Source organism: Papaver somniferum, unplaced genomic scaffold (assembly GCF_003573695.1).
Source record: "Papaver somniferum cultivar HN1 unplaced genomic scaffold, ASM357369v1 unplaced-scaffold_139, whole genome shotgun sequence".
Lineage (NCBI taxonomy): Eukaryota > Viridiplantae > Streptophyta > Magnoliopsida > Ranunculales > Papaveraceae > Papaver > Papaver somniferum.
In genome coordinates this window covers 802,293-821,841 of record NW_020623156.1, presented here as the reverse complement: position 1 = coordinate 821,841, position 19,549 = coordinate 802,293, and positions in this window count along the sequence as shown.

Genomic DNA, 19,549 nt, shown 5'->3' with positions numbered 1-19,549 from the left:
TTTTGAAAAAAAAAAGTATTTCTTTTGATACATGCATGTTTGTTCCCTTGAAAGAGACATAGTTGGTTTTATCATATACTATTAATTATCTCCCTTAAAAATAATGAATGTTTGTCCTTTTACCCTCATTAATTTAGTCACGTGATATACAAAAGTATCTCTGATTTATTTTAAAAAGATTTACCATATAGAGTTGTACCTTTATGATATTTTAATATTAATATGTTGTCACCAAATATATATATATAGTTTATGTATGGTATGTATGCATGCTTTCTTATTTATGCAATGGATTTGTTTTAGTAAATCATGATATTGTCCTGATATACAATTAATGCTATATAATAATTAATATTCATTTTATATCCTTGTTTAATATCACCAATCCATGCTATAAATATTAACCAAAAAAAAATCATTTATAAATTTTCTTTATATATTTTCCCCGCAAATGGTTTGCTACTAAAACATGCAAACGGATTAAAAATTAAATCCTCATAATTATGCGCATGTAAATGATAAATGAGCCCGTAGTTTACTTTTTTTAATGGGCCTGTTGTCAGTTGACTATTTTGTCAGCCTTGTTATCAAATTGTTTGCAATTTTTAAACCATAAATAAAGTTGGTTAGCAAATGATTGGTCCTTGTTATAACCATAAAGAAAAATGGTTCACAAACGGAGCGCTTGTTTTTACAAACGGTTTCAACTTCGAGAACCATAACGAAATTTGGTTTACCTGTTTGAACCTTCGATAACCATGTCAAAGTTTGGTTTACGGGTTTGCTCCTCTAATAACCATAACGAAACTTGGTTTATAATTTGAACCTCTAATAACCATAACGAAATTTGGTTTATGGTTTGCACTTCTAATAGCCATAAAGAAATTTGGTTTATTCTTTACACCTTTGATAACCATAAAGAAATTTGGTTATTTAATTCTGTTGATTGGGTTATGATCAGAAATTGAACAATGACATATCCGTGTTACCCACATAACCATAAGGAAATTTGGTTTTGATAATCCATCTCGTCCATAAACAAACTTGGCCACGGGAAAATGGTACCGGAATTTGTCGTATTTGTGGCCTCAGGGGGACTTGAGCACCATATTGTTAGCGTCCCTAAGTTCGAGAAAATACTTAAGAATCCCTCTACTAAATAGGTCGCAGATGGAAATGCGCTTTGTTACAAGTACGGATTTAACGGACATTGATAAAAGCAATGTAAGGCTAGTGTCAACGTAGCTGCGAGCTACAAAATGTACCGGGAAACTCTCGAGCAATAAGTTCACTACAAGAACGAAAATAATCTTAATCCTGACGTCAACCTTATAATTTCAGACTTCTTGTGCAATTCGGACTTTTCCCCAACAATTGAAGTACCTGAATTTTCTTGGGCCTAAATACATTTAGTCTATTGTACTTTATGTTGTCTTAGACTACGATTTGTCTAATGTTGCATGTATAGTTTATATATAAGTACTTGTTTTTCTATTATGTAGAATTTCACTTTGTTTATGATATTTTATTATTTAACATGTATATTAGAATGAAAAGGACATCATTCTAATGGGACAGAAATATCTAAAGAAAGTGAGATATATCGTTCCTTTTAATAACATTGTTTCCTAATATACTTTTAGGAATATCTTAAGGAGAAATATAATGTCTAGCTGATAGTGGAAGCATCCACACTATCCTAAGAAATAGACAATATTTGTATCTTACTCCTTGTAATACCTCTGTGATTACGATGATTTGATCACCATAAGTAATAATTGGGCGACGTATGGCTCAATTTTTGTTTTCAAACGGAAAAATGATTAAAGTCACAGAAGCTCTATATGCACCAAGAGCTAACCTCACCTTGTTGAGTTTCAAGGATATTTGTGCAAATGGTTATCACTTGGAAACTCACTGTGAAAATGGAATTGAGTACAAATATGTGACCTCCAGTGAATGCGGAAGGAAACGCATATTAGAGAAACTAATGAGTCACTCTAGTGGATTGTATATCACCACTATTAGGATTATCGAATCCCATATGGTTGTCAACAATGAACTGTTGTCCAGTGACTTGTATAAGCTTTGGCACGATCGACTAGGGCACCTAGGTCGTGATATGATGATCCGTGTTTTGAAGAACTCATACGGACATCCTTTCTTTCCAATGAAAAAGAAAATGGGACGAAAGATTGTTACAATGCAGAGTAACAATGTGCATTCTAAAGTAAATGATGCACATTTTATTTCTTCCAAAGTAAGAGAAGCGCAACCTTCGTCTTCCAAAGTAATTGAAGCGCACCCCCTGTCCCATTCTTCTTCGATGTCCTTATCAAAGACACATCATTCATTCTGCAAAGCTTGTTCTTTAGCAAAGATAGGACCGAGACCATCCCATGCTAAAGATACCAAAAAAATTATTCCATTTTTACAAAGAATACAAGTTGATATTGGTGGACCTATACATCCAGAATGCGGCCATTTATTTTATGGTTTTAGATGATGCTTCCACCCGTTGATCACACGCTGCATTGTTGTCCACAAGAAATGTTGCATTCGCAAAGCTCCCAGCACAGATTATACGATTAAGGGCTAATCACCCTGATTATCTAATCAAGTCTATCAAACTTGATAATGCTGGAGAATTTAGATCTAAAGGATTTGATGATTTCTGTATGTCTAATGGAATATACGTAGAGCATCTTGTACCCCATGTACGCACTCAAAATGGTCTCGCAGAAGCTACCATCACAAGGTTACAGATGATAGCTAGGGCATTGGTTATGCGTTCCAACCTGCCTATTACTTCCTGGGGGTACGCCATATTGCATGCAGCAATACTTATTCATTTTAGACCCACTGCTAGCCAATCATTTTTTGCGTACCAGTTGGTAACTAGATATGAGCCTGATATTTCACATTTACGCATATTTGGTTGTGCAGTATACGTTCCTATTACGCCTCCACATCGTACTAAGATGGGTCCACAAAGACGAGTAGGTATTTACGTTGGATATCAATCCCCAACAATTATCCGCTACTTAGAACCTTTGACGGGCGATCTCTTTACTATTATATTTTCTGATTGTCACTTTGATGAGACAACCTTCCCGTCGTTAGGGGGAGCTATGGAAAATGACTTCCAAAGGGGGCAACAGGAATTGTCTTGGTGTGTTCCCACGTTGTCTCATCTTGATCCCCGCACTCCACAATGTGAAAGTGAAGTGAAAAGAGTAATCAATATTTTAAATGTAGCAGATTCTATTGCCTGATGCATTTATTGATATCGCTAAAGTGACGAGATCACACATACCAACTGCAAGCATGCCTGCAAGGTTAGAAATCCTTAATATAAGATATGCACCATAAACTAAGGTGTTGCAACTACATTTTGTGGAAGTGTGGTTGAGGTCGTGGATCCAAAAAGGAAGTTGGAGAGACCACCAGGTTCGACAAATGCTCACCTAGAAAGGAAGTAGGTGAGTAAGGCACAATCTAATATTTATATCATCTGCAATCATCTCATGATATTGTCTCTAAATATGTCCAAGAATCATACTGGAGGACACTCAGAAGTTTTAGATGATTCTAGAGAACAATGAAATCCTATTGGATCATGAGAATGTGCATGAGTCAATGGAAGGATCATGCATGAATGTTGATGATATAATTCATACATAGTTGCTCCAAAAGTAGAGCACAATGAGATCGAACCATGCTCTATATTAATTAATCTAAAAAAAAGAGCATATTTGGCCTTCACAATCCAGGAAGAACTTAGTTCTTTGACAAATATACAGGTATTTGGTATGGTAGTGCTAACCCGTCAAGTGTAAAGCCTGTGGGACATATATGATTATTTGTCACAAAGCGTAGTGAGAGGAATGAAGTCTTAAAGTAAAAAGATTCACTTTGTGGCACGAGGTTTCTCACAAATCCCTGGATCCCTTATTCTTTTGTAGTGAGCATCATAATGTTCTACTAATTGTATGAGCTTGGAAGTTTTCAGAAGGGCTTGAAATGCATCTTATGGATGTGGTTACATCATATCTATATGGGGATCCATATACGGAGATTTTCATGAAAGTGCTAGATGGCCTTTCATTGGACAAATCAAGTAACTCTAACCCACAGAGTGCGTTTGCAATCCAGTTGAAACGCTCACTTTATGGATTATAACAAATCCAGTCGGATGTGGTATACATGTCTAAGTGATTATTTGATTGGGAAGGGATATACAAATAAATAATTGTTCCCCTGCGTGTTTGTAAAGAAAACGAGTTCCGCATTTGCATGTATAGCTCATATGTCGACGATATGAACATAGTAGGTACTCTTGACGAATTAATATCTTGGGAAAACTCGGATGTGTCTAGGACTTAAACTAGAACATCGATCTTGTTTAATATTAATTCACTAGTCTGCATATGCCCATAAGATATCCAGGCAATTTAATATGGACAAAGTGCAGCTGGCTAGCACTCCCATGAATGGTAGAAATTTAGATGTACATAAGGATCCATTCGTCTAAAGGAAGGTGACGAAAAGGTATTGGGAGAAGGATGTCCCTACCTAAGTGCAATAGGCACATTATTGTAGTTAGCAATGTACTCGACCAAATATCTTGTTCTCAATGAACTTGTTATCTAGATATAGCTCAGCACCAACGCAACTTCATTGGATTGGTAGAAAGAATATCTTAAGATACTTAAAGGGAACCATTGACTTGGGTTTGTTTTATCCCTATGAAGACAAAAGGAGAGCTGCTAATGTAATTGCGACTCCTTACACCGAAACCTCAAATAATGTTTTGGTTGGTTTTGTTGATGTTGGGTACTTCTCAGACCCACACAAAGGTCGGTCCCAAACTGGATACGTGTTCACCATAGGGAATACAACGATATTATGGAGATCGACCAAGAAAACCCTTGTGGATACCTCGATGAACCACTCTAAGATAATTGCCCTACATGAGGCGGTTCGTGAGTGTATATGGTTAAGGTCTATCATTACACATATTCGAGGGACGTGTGGTTTGATAACTACCACAGAAGAGCCAACTTGCATTTATGAAGATGATGCAGCTGGAATCGAACAGATGAAGCAAGGGTACATCAAGGGTGATAATACGAAACATTATATCACCGAAGTTCTTTTACAATAACCAACAACAATGTCTTCTAAGCATTCAAGTTAGTAACGTAAATTCTGACGAAAATGTGGCAGACTTATTTACTAAGTCATTACCTAAGGCCACATTTGAAAAACATGTGAGAAGTATAGGTCTAAAGAAACTGTCCAAACTTCCATGACTACATGACAAAAGTACTAAAGGAATTGTCTGAAACCCGTGATTGCATGCATAAGACTAATGGAATTGTCTAAAACTCCCATGACCGTTATGGACTAAAGAAATTGTCCTACATTAGAGGGAGCTTCTAATGGTATGTTGAACTCTTTTTTCCTTTCTTCGAGGTTACTTTTCCCCACAGGGTTTTGTTACTCGACAAGATTTTTCACGAGACAATAGTACTACCATAAATGCAAGTCATGAGGAGATGTCGACATCAGGGGGACCATCCAACGATGTGATGTTGACATAAAAAGGGCTAAAGGAATTTCCCAAATGCACCGGACTAAAGTAATTGTCTGACTTCCGTGATTGCATGAATACAAAAGACTAAAGGAAGTGTCTGACTGCATTGTACTAAAGGAAGAGTCCGACCATATAGGACTAATGGAATTGTCCAAGCTCCCATAACTGTGTTGGACTAAAGAAATTGTCCTATGTCAGGGAAAGCATCTAGTGGAATGTTGAACTCTTTTCCTTCACCAAGGTTACTTTTTCCCATAGGGTTTTGTTACTTGGAAAGGTTTTTAATGATACAACTCTGAGACAATAAATGCAATCATGGGGTATGTCATCATCAGAGGGAGTATCCAACGATGCAATGATGACGCAAAAGTGTGTTATACTCTTTTCCTTCACCGAGGTTACTTTTTTTCACTGGGTTTTGTTACTCGGCAAGGTTTTTAATGAGATAACAAAACACTAGAAATACAACTTCGGTTGAGGTTTTTCTTCTCGTTCAGGTTTTCGTGCGAAGTATTTTTCCTGACACGGTTTTACAAAGGAGAAAATTTTTGGCAAGCGACGCCATTTTTAGAATAACAATTGTTTTTTTCCTTCGACCAGTTTTTCATCGACGGACGTTCTCTGGCTAGGTTTTGACAAAGAAATAAGTTTGTAATGGTGGTCATCCAAGGGGGAGTGTTGTAGGAATATGTGTCGATAACCACATGTCAAGCACCTCCCTTCTTCTTGGACACATATCATGCACCTCCCTTATTCTAGACACATGTAATACCACCTCACATGTAATAGCTAGAGTTATCTCCCTCTTGTATTTATATGAGAATAGTCAATGAATGGAATACATTGATTCTCTTTCTCCTCTACTTTTGTTTCTATTATGTTTGTCTCCTATTTCCAATATACTTAAACAGTTTCTAATTTTTTTACGGGGAAAATGGAACCCAGTCTTATTTTAGCTAGTGGTAAAAAATTAGTATTTCCTTCTTGTTTGTTTCTAATTTTCAGTTAGTAACGCCTGAGTTGTACTTACTAAACACCGCTTTTATAACTTTGTTGCGCCCACTTTTATAACTTAATTATAACGACCGGAAAATATGAGTTATTTAACATTTGGTAACAGGTAAATGTTTAATACCGGCTTCGGATCCCCTGTCCCCTTCTCCCATGTGCCACCATGTCCTTCCTATAATATATCGACACGTGTCTTTTATTTATTTTCGTTATTTGTTGCAGTTAGGAGATTTACTGATTTTGGTGATTTTGAGAAATAAAAGCCGCAAGATAATCTCTTTCCATTATTGGCGTTAAGCCAAGTAGGGGTGTACATAATGTCCGGAAGCTTGCGGCCTGCCATGTACCGCCCGGGTTCGAAGGAGCCCGTGGGCCTCCAACATCCTGTCATGGGCTTGCCCGGCCCGCCCGATAATTATAATTGGGCGGATCTAGGTTTTTGTTCAAATATTGAAGTCCGGCTTGTTAGTCTGCCCGGTAGCCTGTTTAGTTACCCATCCTACTTGATTGCCGATTGTCTGGAATAAAGTTTTCTACTAGAGTGATGGATTTCTCAAGAACTTAAATTTCAAATTTGGACAATTTATTGGGATTCGAAAAAAAATTGAATTACATTTCACAATAATGAATATGAATTGCTTGAACTATCATTTGAATGAGTTACAGATATATTATCATTCATCTAGCCAAAAAAACAAACCTATATACTACTTTTTAAATTTTCGAATTATTTTTTGGGCCCGAGGCCTGCCCCACCCGACCTGGCTTGGCCTGTATTGTTTCACAGGTATGGACGGATCATGGACATTAAAATTTTGCTATTGCCTGGCCCGGCCTGGCCTGTTAAACTTAATGGGTAGTAAGGACTACAAGCCTGCCCGGCCCGACCTGTGCTATAATCGGGCTTAAGCTGGCCTGCCCAGCACGATGTACGCGCCTAAAGCCAAGTCCTAAGCAAATTCCAAGCATATATTTCTTTTCATATATTTATTTTCTTCACAAGTTCATGATGTTAATCGTATGATTTGATTCCGTGAATTCCAGACTTGCCGCAGTTAAGAAAATTAATCCGATCTTAGTAATCTAATTTGATTGCTTTTTCTGGTAGGTGCTAACAAAATTTCTCTTGATGACATCACTGGCTTTTCTGTTAATCTCATCTACTTCAGCTTTTTGGGCATGAGAGTACGGGACATGGAGATATTGAGTTGGTCGTGATATTAAAATGCCTTTGCATAATTGTATCCGTGTAATCACCCGTTCCCTTCTCCCTACAGTACTATTTCAGCAACAGTACTAATTCTGCTGAAGCGCCTAAACATCTCTCCCACTACAAGTCTCTCAATCTCTCTCGGATGAGTTTCATATATTTTTCTGGCTATCGAAAGATCTTCTTAATCTATTAATTTAGCTTTTATTTGGATTGGTTGGTTGATCATGGAAAAACATTGCTGATTGATTATGGAAAAACATTGTTCATTAAAAAAGAGAGGTTCAGAATTGGATTAACGCATAAAGGGAAAAAATTAATCTTTCGGCTTTTATTTCCCAAAATTACAAGATCACCTGACCGTAAGAAAAAAAAGAAGGAAAGTTAATAAAAAACACGTGTCGACACATTATAGGAGGGACATGGTGGCACATGGAAGAAGGGGACAGGGGATCTGAAACCTCTGATACCTATCCTTGATACCCAACACTTAAAATATCAAGCGTGCGTACCTAGATCCGACGAAGAACGTTTGGTCAAACCGTCGACTCATCCGAGTTAATAGTTCCGTAACAAAACATGTGTTTCGACAATATTAGCCTCAAGACTTATGACAGTGACTAGATGCGACCCAACATCACCTTAAATAGATTACGTGTGTGTAATGATTTATGCACACCATTTCTCATAACCATTCATTTTGTACAATCTCTACCACTTTATGACAGTTGAGTAACCCTAAAACCGATTTCTGTTCAGTGAGCTTTTAAGGTGCGACCAGTTTATTTCCCAATTCTTGCCGCAGCTAGATATGGAGGTTAGGATCGATTACAAATGTGAATCAGGAATAATAGAGGATAGTAAAACATGGACTAAGTTTCCAGTAGAGGTTGGCAATGAAATAAAGATCAGTGAGACCACGATTGATGGTGTATCGGTGAGTATTGGTGCAATTATGAATGAGACTGAATGTGATTTTGTGAATTATGCAATGATCAGGAAATTGAGAGCGTAACAGGATTTAGACTTGAATTTTGATGTGAGAAATCATTTCAAGAAGAGGGTTACATTCGGCGGTTCATGAAAGAGTGGCTTGAGTTGTGGGGGGTGTTGGATCGAGTTTATATAATCTTCTCCTTCTATACACCACCTCAGTATGAATAATTCATGTAGAAATCTTGTGTTCAATTAATGAAATTCTAATAATACCACTTCCACAACCGATCTTTTTGTGCAGTGGTGACACGAAAACCATATAACTTGGAAGATCTGATTGATTTTTACTTGAGTTGACCGTCAGTATTCAAAAGTATGTTTTTCTTATCAGGTTTGTTATTTGTCTTTGACTCTCTGACCAGAAGTGCTGGGATTATGTAAGCCACCGTTATAACAAACTACGTAAAATTAGGAAGTAGCTTAATAAAGTTGGAGCAGCATCATTCGTGCAGAAAGCTATTAGGAATTTTTATTTTTGTAGATACACAAAATAGGCTCGCCAGGTGCGCACAGGAAGACACGAAATGGAACTGAAGAATCTCACTCAAAGATTCCGATTAGTGACTTGTCAAATTAAAAGTCAGAATTACCTCACCACCAACTAATAACACGAAGCACGATGAGGAAACATCCTAAAGAGAAATATCTCGCATAAGGAATCTAAAACACAAACGAATCAAATTGGAGTACCCAACAAGACACCAGTCACGAAGTAAAGGTAGGCGAAATAAGGTTACTTGGTTGAAAAGATAATTGGCGAAGTCAGTAAATTATGGAGCAAGAAAAGAGACAGATGTCCCGACAAACACCCAAAGTTGCCAGCGAAAGAAAGGGGAAAACTTTATGGAAAATGATCTGGGCGAAGCATAAAGCATCTCCACGAGATCCAGACGAAGTAAAATGAGATGTACACCATTAGGATTGATCGGTCTATAAATAGGGGTCCTTTGACAATGTATAGGAGGTCGGATTCTTTAGGGAGGGGAGAGCTCTGCTTAGAGTGAGATATTAGGGTTTCCTTTTACTCAAGAACTTGTATTTTTCACTACTTGGAGTGGTTAATCAATAAAGAATTTTTTTATCCAAACCTTTATCATGTCTTAGATATGATTCTTTTGTTACTTGGGTGTGCTACTGGATTTACAGTAGTCACATTTTGGCGTCCAGAAACAGGGACTTAGATCGTGGATTCATCCTCATCTAAGAGTTTGAGAAAGGTTGAAATTGTTTTAAAATTGTAGAAGTTAGAGATTTTGGCGAGTTGTTTTAAAATTAGGGTTTTGTAGATCTTAAACGATTCATTCGTAGTTAAGACTAGAAATCTAGGAGAGAGAGAGTAATCCTTGGGTATTGCATCAGAAGATTGAAGGAAAGAAACTAGTCGGAAGATATCGAACCAAAGATTAGTTGATGGCAAGGACACTAGATCGGGCGAGACACGTGATAGCAATGAGGAGGAGCAAACGTTTGGAAGCGAAAAGAGGAGGAAGAATGGAAAGGGGAGAAACATCGGTTGCATGGGAAAGGAAAGATGCGAACCTACGGAGGAATAATCAGACCAATGAAGATGGCTTTAGGGAAGGCTCGATACACACCTCTGACACTGACACTGACACCGCTGCAGAAGAAGAAATGACCCACGAGGAGTTGGAGGAAAACATTGATGAAGAACACATGAAGTTGGAGCAGCTAAGGGAGACACTTCGCCTTGAACGGGAACGAGACATGGATCTAACGGAGCAACATGCCCGACTTATGAGACAAAATGCTAGCTTGGAGCTACTAAATCGCCAACTTAACGAGGAAACAGCAGTTGATGCCATAAACTCGGAGGGAAAAACGATATTGTCAAGAGAAGAAGAGACACGACAGAGGGGGTACGCCTGCGAGGACGACGGAGAAGGGAGACGAAGGAGACAACGAAGAGAAAGCAGTGAAGAAAGGGATCTGAGAAGAGCATTGGAGGAAACGAGATGGGAAGGGAAAAGATGAAGGTATGAGGAAGAAAGGAGGAAGGAAGACGAAATGAGGCGAGAGGAGGAAAGGCAACACGATGTAAACCGGAGACACGAGGAAGCAATCAGACGTGGGGAAGGAAGTCTTAGCGTGATAAGAGGAAACCATCATGAAAGAAATGGAGGAAACTTGAATCAAGAGGTCTTGAATGAGCTACGAGATATGAGGACGCTGATAAACAATTCGCGAAAAGGTGGCAAGGTGCAACTGGCAGAGGCGATAGAGGCGGAAGCTAAATCTCCATTCACCTATGAGATCATGTATGTGGACATTCCTGAGAAGTGCGTGCTACCGACATTTTCAAGCATATTCAGCGGATCGGAAAGTGTTGTGCAACACTTGAAACATTATACTTTATCATTGATGCAGTGGGGACGAAACGAAGCGGTACTCTGTAAATATTTCCCGACGAGATTGACCGGCGAAGCATTGGCATGGTTCGAAGGGATACCAGAAAGGTCGATTTCGTCATTTAAAGACCTGCAGAGAATATTCCTAACAACGTACATAAGTAACAACCTACTAAGGCCAGGAATCGAGACCTTGTTCAACCTAAGGTGAAGACCAACAGAAAGTTTGCAAGGACTAGTAACGAGATGGAGGACAATGTGTACCGAACTCGCGGGACGAGTTGATGAGAAATTTTTTATCCTAGCCTTCGTGAACGCCTTAATCCCGACCGACCTGTTGTACACCCAAATATTCATAATCTGGAACTCCTTGACAATGAATTAATTAAGGGAGTACCAAGAGGAATACACAGTGTTGGAAGAGAAGCAGAGGCAAGTCAGCGAAGCAACACCAATTCCAGCAAACGAAGGAAATTCAAGGAAAAACGAACCCCGCAAGGAGGATCAAAGGCAAACAACTCCAAGAGCAAGAAGGTATCAATAAAAGAGGTTGAGAAAAGCGTTGAATTTCCCGGTCATTCTGGTAAAGAAAATGAGGCATGCGACGAAGACAAGGAGATGCAGCAATTAAAATAGGAGCTCTACCAAGAAGAGGAAGGAAGGAAGACTTGGTAAGGGAACGAATAAGGCTAGAAAGGCAAAACGAGAAGCTCTTGATTAAGAACAATCATCTAAAAGGAAAACATATGGAACATAACACCCAGAGGGGAGAAAATACTTCGGGAAAGAAATTGGCAACTGAAGGACGTCATGCTTATTTGCGAGATAGAAAGCGGCGAGGGTAAGAAAATGAACGAGAAGATTTGAAAAGAGCCATAGAAAGCAGCAGGAGGGAGTTCAGGGAAAAGGAATATCGTATGCAGCAATTGATGGTGACAAGGAGAAAAGGCGCATCAAGCAATGACCCAGTGACAGGGAGAAGATCTGGAATGTGGGAAGAACTCGAAATGATGAACAAATGTGCAATAAGTGAGCCATGTAAACCAAATGCAAAATGAAAGCTTGCGAAGTATTGTGGTAAGATAGGATACGATTTGCAAAGAACTAAAGGGAAGGTTATCAGAAGAAGATTTAGTACGATCGTTCATTTATGCACTGTCGGCCAGACACCCCTTATTTTCAACATTGTTCAAGATCAGGAACGAGGTGAAGATGAAGGAGTTGAAAAGGTACCAGTCTGAGCACATCCACCTAGAAGAAGAACATTGATATCGAGGAAGAATCATAGAGACGAGAAAATGTACTTGTGGACTTATCATTTGGCAATATATCATATTTACAAAATAATAGCAATGATATTTTTAAGTTTGATGAACCGATTCAAAGATACGAGTTTTCATATCCATAAGGCATTTAAAACGAATCAAACCACAATGCATGCAAGTAAGACCTCAGATTAGGAGGCGAATAAGACCCACGAAATAAATGGTTTCTAGGAAAACTTAAACCCTTCGCGTAGGAAGGCTGAGAATCCACGGCATGCACCCTAGTTCACATGAAAGTGCAAGAGGAAAGACCTAACGCATGTCGTGAACAACTCTCAGAAATGAAGCTACGGGCAATGATAAGACCTATACGCTGAGGTTCCCTTTTATGACGACCTTCGGTAAGGAGTGCAGAGTATGACCAAGGCGCCGACGTATTCGGTTGAGTTGTGGGTGCCTGGGATGTATGGAGTGTTACCGTCCATGTATGTATGGCAACTCTTGGCTACAAAGAACTCGATGCTAAAGAAACCTCACTTAGGGTGTGACTTCGTAACCCCAAACCATATCGGCGAAGGGGATAAGAATTCACAAAAAAAACTGAATGTCGTAATAACTGGATGGGAGGAGACCAACATGCATGTTAGGGTTAACCTCCTTGAAGGAGCAATCAGGGGAAATATAAAGGGATGGCAGCCTCCAGATTAGGGAGCTTTGTGACCAAAAAAGACGAAGTAGATGGGATTCATTCATGGGAATGGCTAGGCCTGTCGCATTGTCGCGAAATGGGGTTCATAACAAGTGTTAAGACGAAGTAGATGGATTATTATTTGAAAGAATAATAAGCGCCTGACACTTCGTCGAATTAAGATCCTTCAAAAAGGATGAGGCACAATAAGAACTTGGAAAGAAACACATGAATGAGTAACACTAGAACGATATATAAAGCAAAATTATCATGAAATGAGTAAAAGGACACAGGCAGGCAAAGGACAATGAAGAAGGGTTAAGCAGCGAAAGTAAGGACAACATGAGGAGCATAGGCGAAAAATTAAAGAAAGAATACGCAATCAGGCACGTAACAAGGTCCAAAGCTTGCGCGCGAAGTTAACATAGCGAGATACTAACCATTCATTTCATGCCTTGGAAATACACAAAAGAATAAGAGGCAAGTATATACTTTAAATTTTGTTATTCTTTTGAGTATTCCCTCGGGGAGTATATACTTGGCGAAATAAAGAAACACAATATCGATATAGTCAACAAAAGTATTAAGAATATATGAAAGGAGTCAAGGTGTTTTTCCCCCCAAGCTTGGGAGCACCCAGATACAGAAATTGTTATAATAACTAAAGTTGAAAACATGGGAGAAGGAAAACTAAGATTGTTGTTGAACAGGAACGCCATCAGTGGATGCTTCCCCAGGGATTTCACCACCAGCCCCGCAAGACCATCACCAGTATCTGTATCAAGATTTGAAGGTTATCCCCGAGAACACGTGGAAGCGAAGGCATCCTTGGACTCTTCCTCCTCGACCTTCGTATCTCTGGTTTCTTGCTTGTCGTCACCTTCAATAAGCCTTTCTTCCCCACCTGAGATAATTCCGCGGTTGAGTGGTTGCTCGTCGTCAGAAAAGACTTCCATAGGAAAAGTAGGATGAGGAATTCCTTGCTCGTCGCAGAAGCTGTTGAAGAGAGAGACCAGGTGGTTCTGGGTATTCTTGCGAGCTAACTTCGCTACTTTCCCAGAATCTTCTATCATCTCATCAATATCAACATTCAAATCCTTAACCTCATCTTTGAGGCGAGAAACTTCTTTACGAGACTCATCCCTTTCGTAAGAAAGGTGAAGAACTTGATTCTTATAATGCTCTTCGGATTCTGCAAAAGCAAAACAAGAGTTTATCAGAAACCTGAAATTGGACACAAATGATAGTATCTCGCGTTGCACCTAGAACTACCTTCCATCTGTAAGATAGTGGTATTCAAAGTCTCTTGGATATCAGAATGCAAATGATCCAGCTTGGAGATTTTTAGATCTGACTCTTGGAGTTAAACGCATAGCTCGTGATATGCATTATCCAAAGCTTTACCGTGACCAAACTTTGAAGTATCTTTGCTAGGTTGAATGACGAGAGCACCCTTGTTCTTGCGCAGGTCTGCAGACTTGGTTTGGGAGGAAGATTTGACAGACTTCAAGCATGAGGAGTTATCCAGCTGAGCCTGAAGAAATTCCACCTTTTTCTTCAGACAATCAATTTACTCGTTTAAGCCAGCTACCTTGTTGCGAGATTTACGAAGATCGACCACAACCTGATTTTTTCTACTGATTACACGCTCATTATCTTCCGCTAGCCTCTTATAGGCTGATAACGACGAGGAATGAAGATTCTTCGAAGTAGTAAGGGAATTGTTAACCCGCTGAAGTTCTAGCATAAGGTGCTCGTTCTATTCATGAAGATGAAGATTCGGCTCTTCGTTATGAGAACAATCAATAGACAGGCGGTCCACTTACGAGAAAAGGGTCTCGACCTTCTCATCCAAAATCGCGTTCTCAGCCACATAACAATCATTCTGGGTCACGAGGTTCAAATTCTCAGCATGAATATCTTCCAGCGAGGCAGACACTTCGGAAGCATCCATTTGGCGTTGCATGCATCGATCTTAACGAAATAAGAAATAAGAAAATAACACAAGTAAAAACAAAGGCAAGGAATGGATCTGCAAGGGTAAGGAACTTACTTTGAAGTTTCTCCATCTTCTTATCTTGCTTGCTGGAATAATCCTTCTCATATCTAAGCTCCTTCGTCAAGGCCTTGATTTGAGCATCATCCCTCTTTGCTTTCTCGCAAAAAAGTCTAATCTCCACGAGGCTAGGAATGTGACGATTGAATTCCTGCGAGTCGAAGGACTCAAAGTTAGAAATATATCTCGGAATGAGGAGAAGACATAACGGAAAAAGCATAAAAGACTCACCAAGTTCATTAAGGAAGAATGTTGTTGGCGATACAAATTCATAGAGGCATTTAACAGTGCGGATGCATCTTGGGAAAGAAAGTCGTCAACGCTAAAAGTCACCAGAGATTCAAGAGCACGAGATCTCATGGATGGATCTTCGTGAGCCTTGTGGTAAATATCTTGCAGAAACTTCATATCAGGATAATAAAGGGGATTAGACGAGACAGAAGAGACCCTTTGCTTACCTTCTCACAAAGGGAAGGCTTTTCGGGGGATTCGTCAACATGAACCACCAAAGGAGGAGGAATAGGAGAATCAGCAAGCTTGGAAGAAGAAGTTGTAAGAGGCTGGGAAGATTGGTGCTTGGGAAGAGTAGGTTGACTTAGAGCAGCAATAGAGCTCCTAACCGCGGTCAAACTAGCCAGGTCTAATGTCCTATGCTTCCTCTTAGGCTCGCCAGAAGTAAGGAAAGGGGAAGATGTAGTCTGCGAAATAGCAAGGTCAATACGATTGATAAACGACAGGATCGTAACACGAGAAATGACAATTTCGACAAAGTAAAGACACCCGAGCAGGAGAAGCAGGCGGAGTGGGATGATCACGCCTTTTCCGTCCCTTAGTTAACTCAGAAGAAGGTTGCTTGACAAGGGGAACGTTATCCTGCGAAGAATAGAGGGTTAGAATTTAAGGTTATCACGCCAAAAAGAAATTGATGGGCGAGGTGGCTACCTGTTTGGGAGCATGAGAGTCAGCAGTAACCTCCCTTTTCTTGTGCGCTTTGAGAATACCAGCAACAGGCATCTCGTACTAAATAAAAAGAATAAGAGGTGTGAGATCAAACAAAGACCAAAAAAAAAGAGAGGCCCAAGAAACGGGACTATACCTCGGCGAGCATGGACCATCGAAGCTTTCAAGGATCGCACCTGCGAGGTAACAATGTTGGGGAAGAGGACCCTCACGAGGAACTCCTTTCTCGTCAACACCCCAGATAAAAGGGCCCCTTAGCAATAGAGGGAACATCATACAATCTTCGTCACAAGGGAAGCGAAGTCGGTCATCTCGCCCAAGTTTGATAGGATGAACATCAAGGAGGAGAGCTTTGGACGGGGCAGAAATAGTATTACGGATGAGCTCGACACCCCATTCTTAATACTTTCGCATACTCGTAAACCGAGCAGAATAGTTAGCCACGAAGGAGTCAACGTTATAATCGCGAGGATCATACTCCTCAACCATTGATGGAACTTGTGAAGTGCCACTATCTGAGCGAATCACAAACTCGTTTGAAATATGAATTTCATTGCCAGAAAGCTGAAAGACCCCACACTGAAGCTTGTTCAAAATCTCGAGAAAAATAGGGTTAGAAGGATTGTAAAAGGGAAAGGACAATCCGGATTTTAGCTGACCAACGGAGATGATCATCTTGTCGGCCGACCAAACATCGGACTGAATCCACCTGTAGTTTAATTCCATGTCTTGAGTAGCAGACACGGGAAGACTTACGGAGGAATCAACGGCAGGGGTTAAAGATAAACCCATCTTCTGGAAGTCCGCTTGGAAATCCTCGAAAGTTTTGAGTGAGGAAGGTGTTGAAGCATTCTTTGGAGCCATGACAGTGGAGGGAAGGTGAGAAAGTTGAGAAAAAAGAAGTGATGAGCTTGGGTTCACAGAAAAGAGAAGGAAGAAGAAAGCCAAACTAGGGATAAAAAAATATATTTATAGCAAATAGGAGATTACCGGCAGAACAGGTTAACGACACATTCGAGGAAACTTGACCGGTAATAACCGGTTGCCAAAAGAATGTGGTCGCGTGAAAACCGGAGGGTGGAGAACGTGGCAGCCAAGGAATCTCAACCGATTCTTATTCCATTCTCATATAATTCAAACGAAATAATAAAAAGCAAAATGTAGATACACAAAATAGGCTCGCCATGTGGCCGCACAGGAAGGCACGAAATGGGACTGAAGAATCTCACTCAAAGATCCCGGTTAGTGACTTGTCAAATCAAATGTCAGAATTACCTCGCCACCAACTAATAACACGAAGCACGAAGAGGAAACATACTAAAGCGAAGTATCTCGCATAAGGAATCTAAAACACAAACAAATCAAATTGGAGTACCCAACAAGACACCAGTCACGAAGTAAAGGTATGCGAAATAAGGTTACTTGGCTGAAAAGATAATTGGCGAAGTCAGTAAATTATGGAGAAAGAAAAGAGATAGTTGTCCCGACAAACACCCAAGGTTGTCAGCGAAAGAAAGGGGAAAACTTTATGGAAAATGATCTGGGCGAAGCATAAATCATCTCCACGAGATCCAGACGAAGTAAAATGAGTTGTACACCATTAGGATCGATCGATCTATAAATAGGGGTCCTTGGACAATGTATAGGAGGTCGGATTCTTTAGGGAGGGGAGAACTTTGCTTAGAGCGAGAGATTAGGGTTTCCTTGTACTCGAGAACTTGTAATTTTCACTACTTGGAGTGGTTAATCAATAAAGAATTTTCTTATCCAAAACCTTTATCATGTCTTAGATCTGTTTCTTTTCTTACTTGGGTGTGGTACTGGATTTCCAGTAGTTACAATTTTTGTACAAAACTTACACTCAATGATATTGTAGAGATATACGAGAATCTAAAACTTTTCCACCTATAAGTCCTTTCTCCGAAAGTGATTGTCTATGGACTGAGTCGAGACAATACAACTAATCGGTTCACACTTTGTGTGATCGTCTATGGATACGAGATCGAGAAAATACTACAACAAGATAACATGTGTGATTGACTATGGATACAAGATCGAGACAGTACAACAATGAAGTATATTTACTTGATAAAAGGTTCGGACTTAACCAAACACAATAGGATTACTATCAAGTAAATAGGAATTAACGTTTGTGTAATTTACTTTAAATTATAATAACAAAAATTATAATTGCGGAAAATAAAAGTAAATGACACAGAAAGATTTTGTAAACTAGGAAACCGCAAATGAAGAAAATCCCGGGATCTTGTCCAGAATTAAATACTTTCAGGATTAAGTCGCTACACAAAATCTAAACCAACTTCGTACAGTTGAGACCAAGCAACTAAACCTATGGTTCACCTAGTTCCGTCTGTATCCTTGCGCCTCCAACTTGCAATAAGTCACACACTTGGAACAATTCCTTTGGTTCGTATTCCAAACAGTAAAGGAACAACAAATCTGTTCGGTAACAACTCTTTTCAATCTACATGGTATGAGTTTGACAAAAGGCTCTTCCGTTTATCCCAATAAACTCCTTTGTCAGGTCCTTACATCTATTCAATAACAACTACCAAAGTAATTGTCCAGATTTTTTGCAATCACTACTTTGAATTACAAAGAATTGTATTTATGCCGCTCTACTCAACTAATCAATCAAATTTATCACAAAGATAAACTGATTATAATTGGATCCTATTCCAGCCGAAACAAGTATTGTGCACACCAAAGATTATGAACCCAAATCAGAAATCTTCTTCGTCTTCAAATCTTCTAAGATCTTCAATAAACAAATACGCACAATCAACTTGAATCTCTTGTGATCAATCACACACAGAACGGAGTCTGTTAACAATGGTTTATCACAAGACGTCTTTAGATCTACAAAAAGTTCTAAAGATCCCTGTCGAAACTTCGATCTAGTTTGAGTGAATCTTATATCAGAAGAGAAGATACTCAAGCATAAACAAACTAGGAACAATGAAAGTTCAACAACCGTTAGTCAATCAAATCAATCGAAAACTAATAATAAACCGTAATTATCTAGTTTCCCGCCAACCGTACTAATAGAGATTCTCAATCCCAAAGAAGTCTTTAAACTGAGCGGCTGTAAGAGATTTCGCCTAATTAGGTTACTTTCCTCTCCGAATAGGCGGCTCCACCAGTAACAACACAACTAGGTAGTTTTGCTGGCTCTAAGGATTAGTTTGCTTGAAATGCAAACTTAGTATTTACAGACAAGGAAGTTTGGACACCAAGGAATTTCCAAAACCGAAAATATTCTCAAGATATGCAATATATTACAAATTCGGTTTCCATAATTCCTGGAAATTCTTTGTCCAAATATTGACCGAAATCTCAGTAGAAAATCTCAATTAGTAAATGCACATTACAAATTT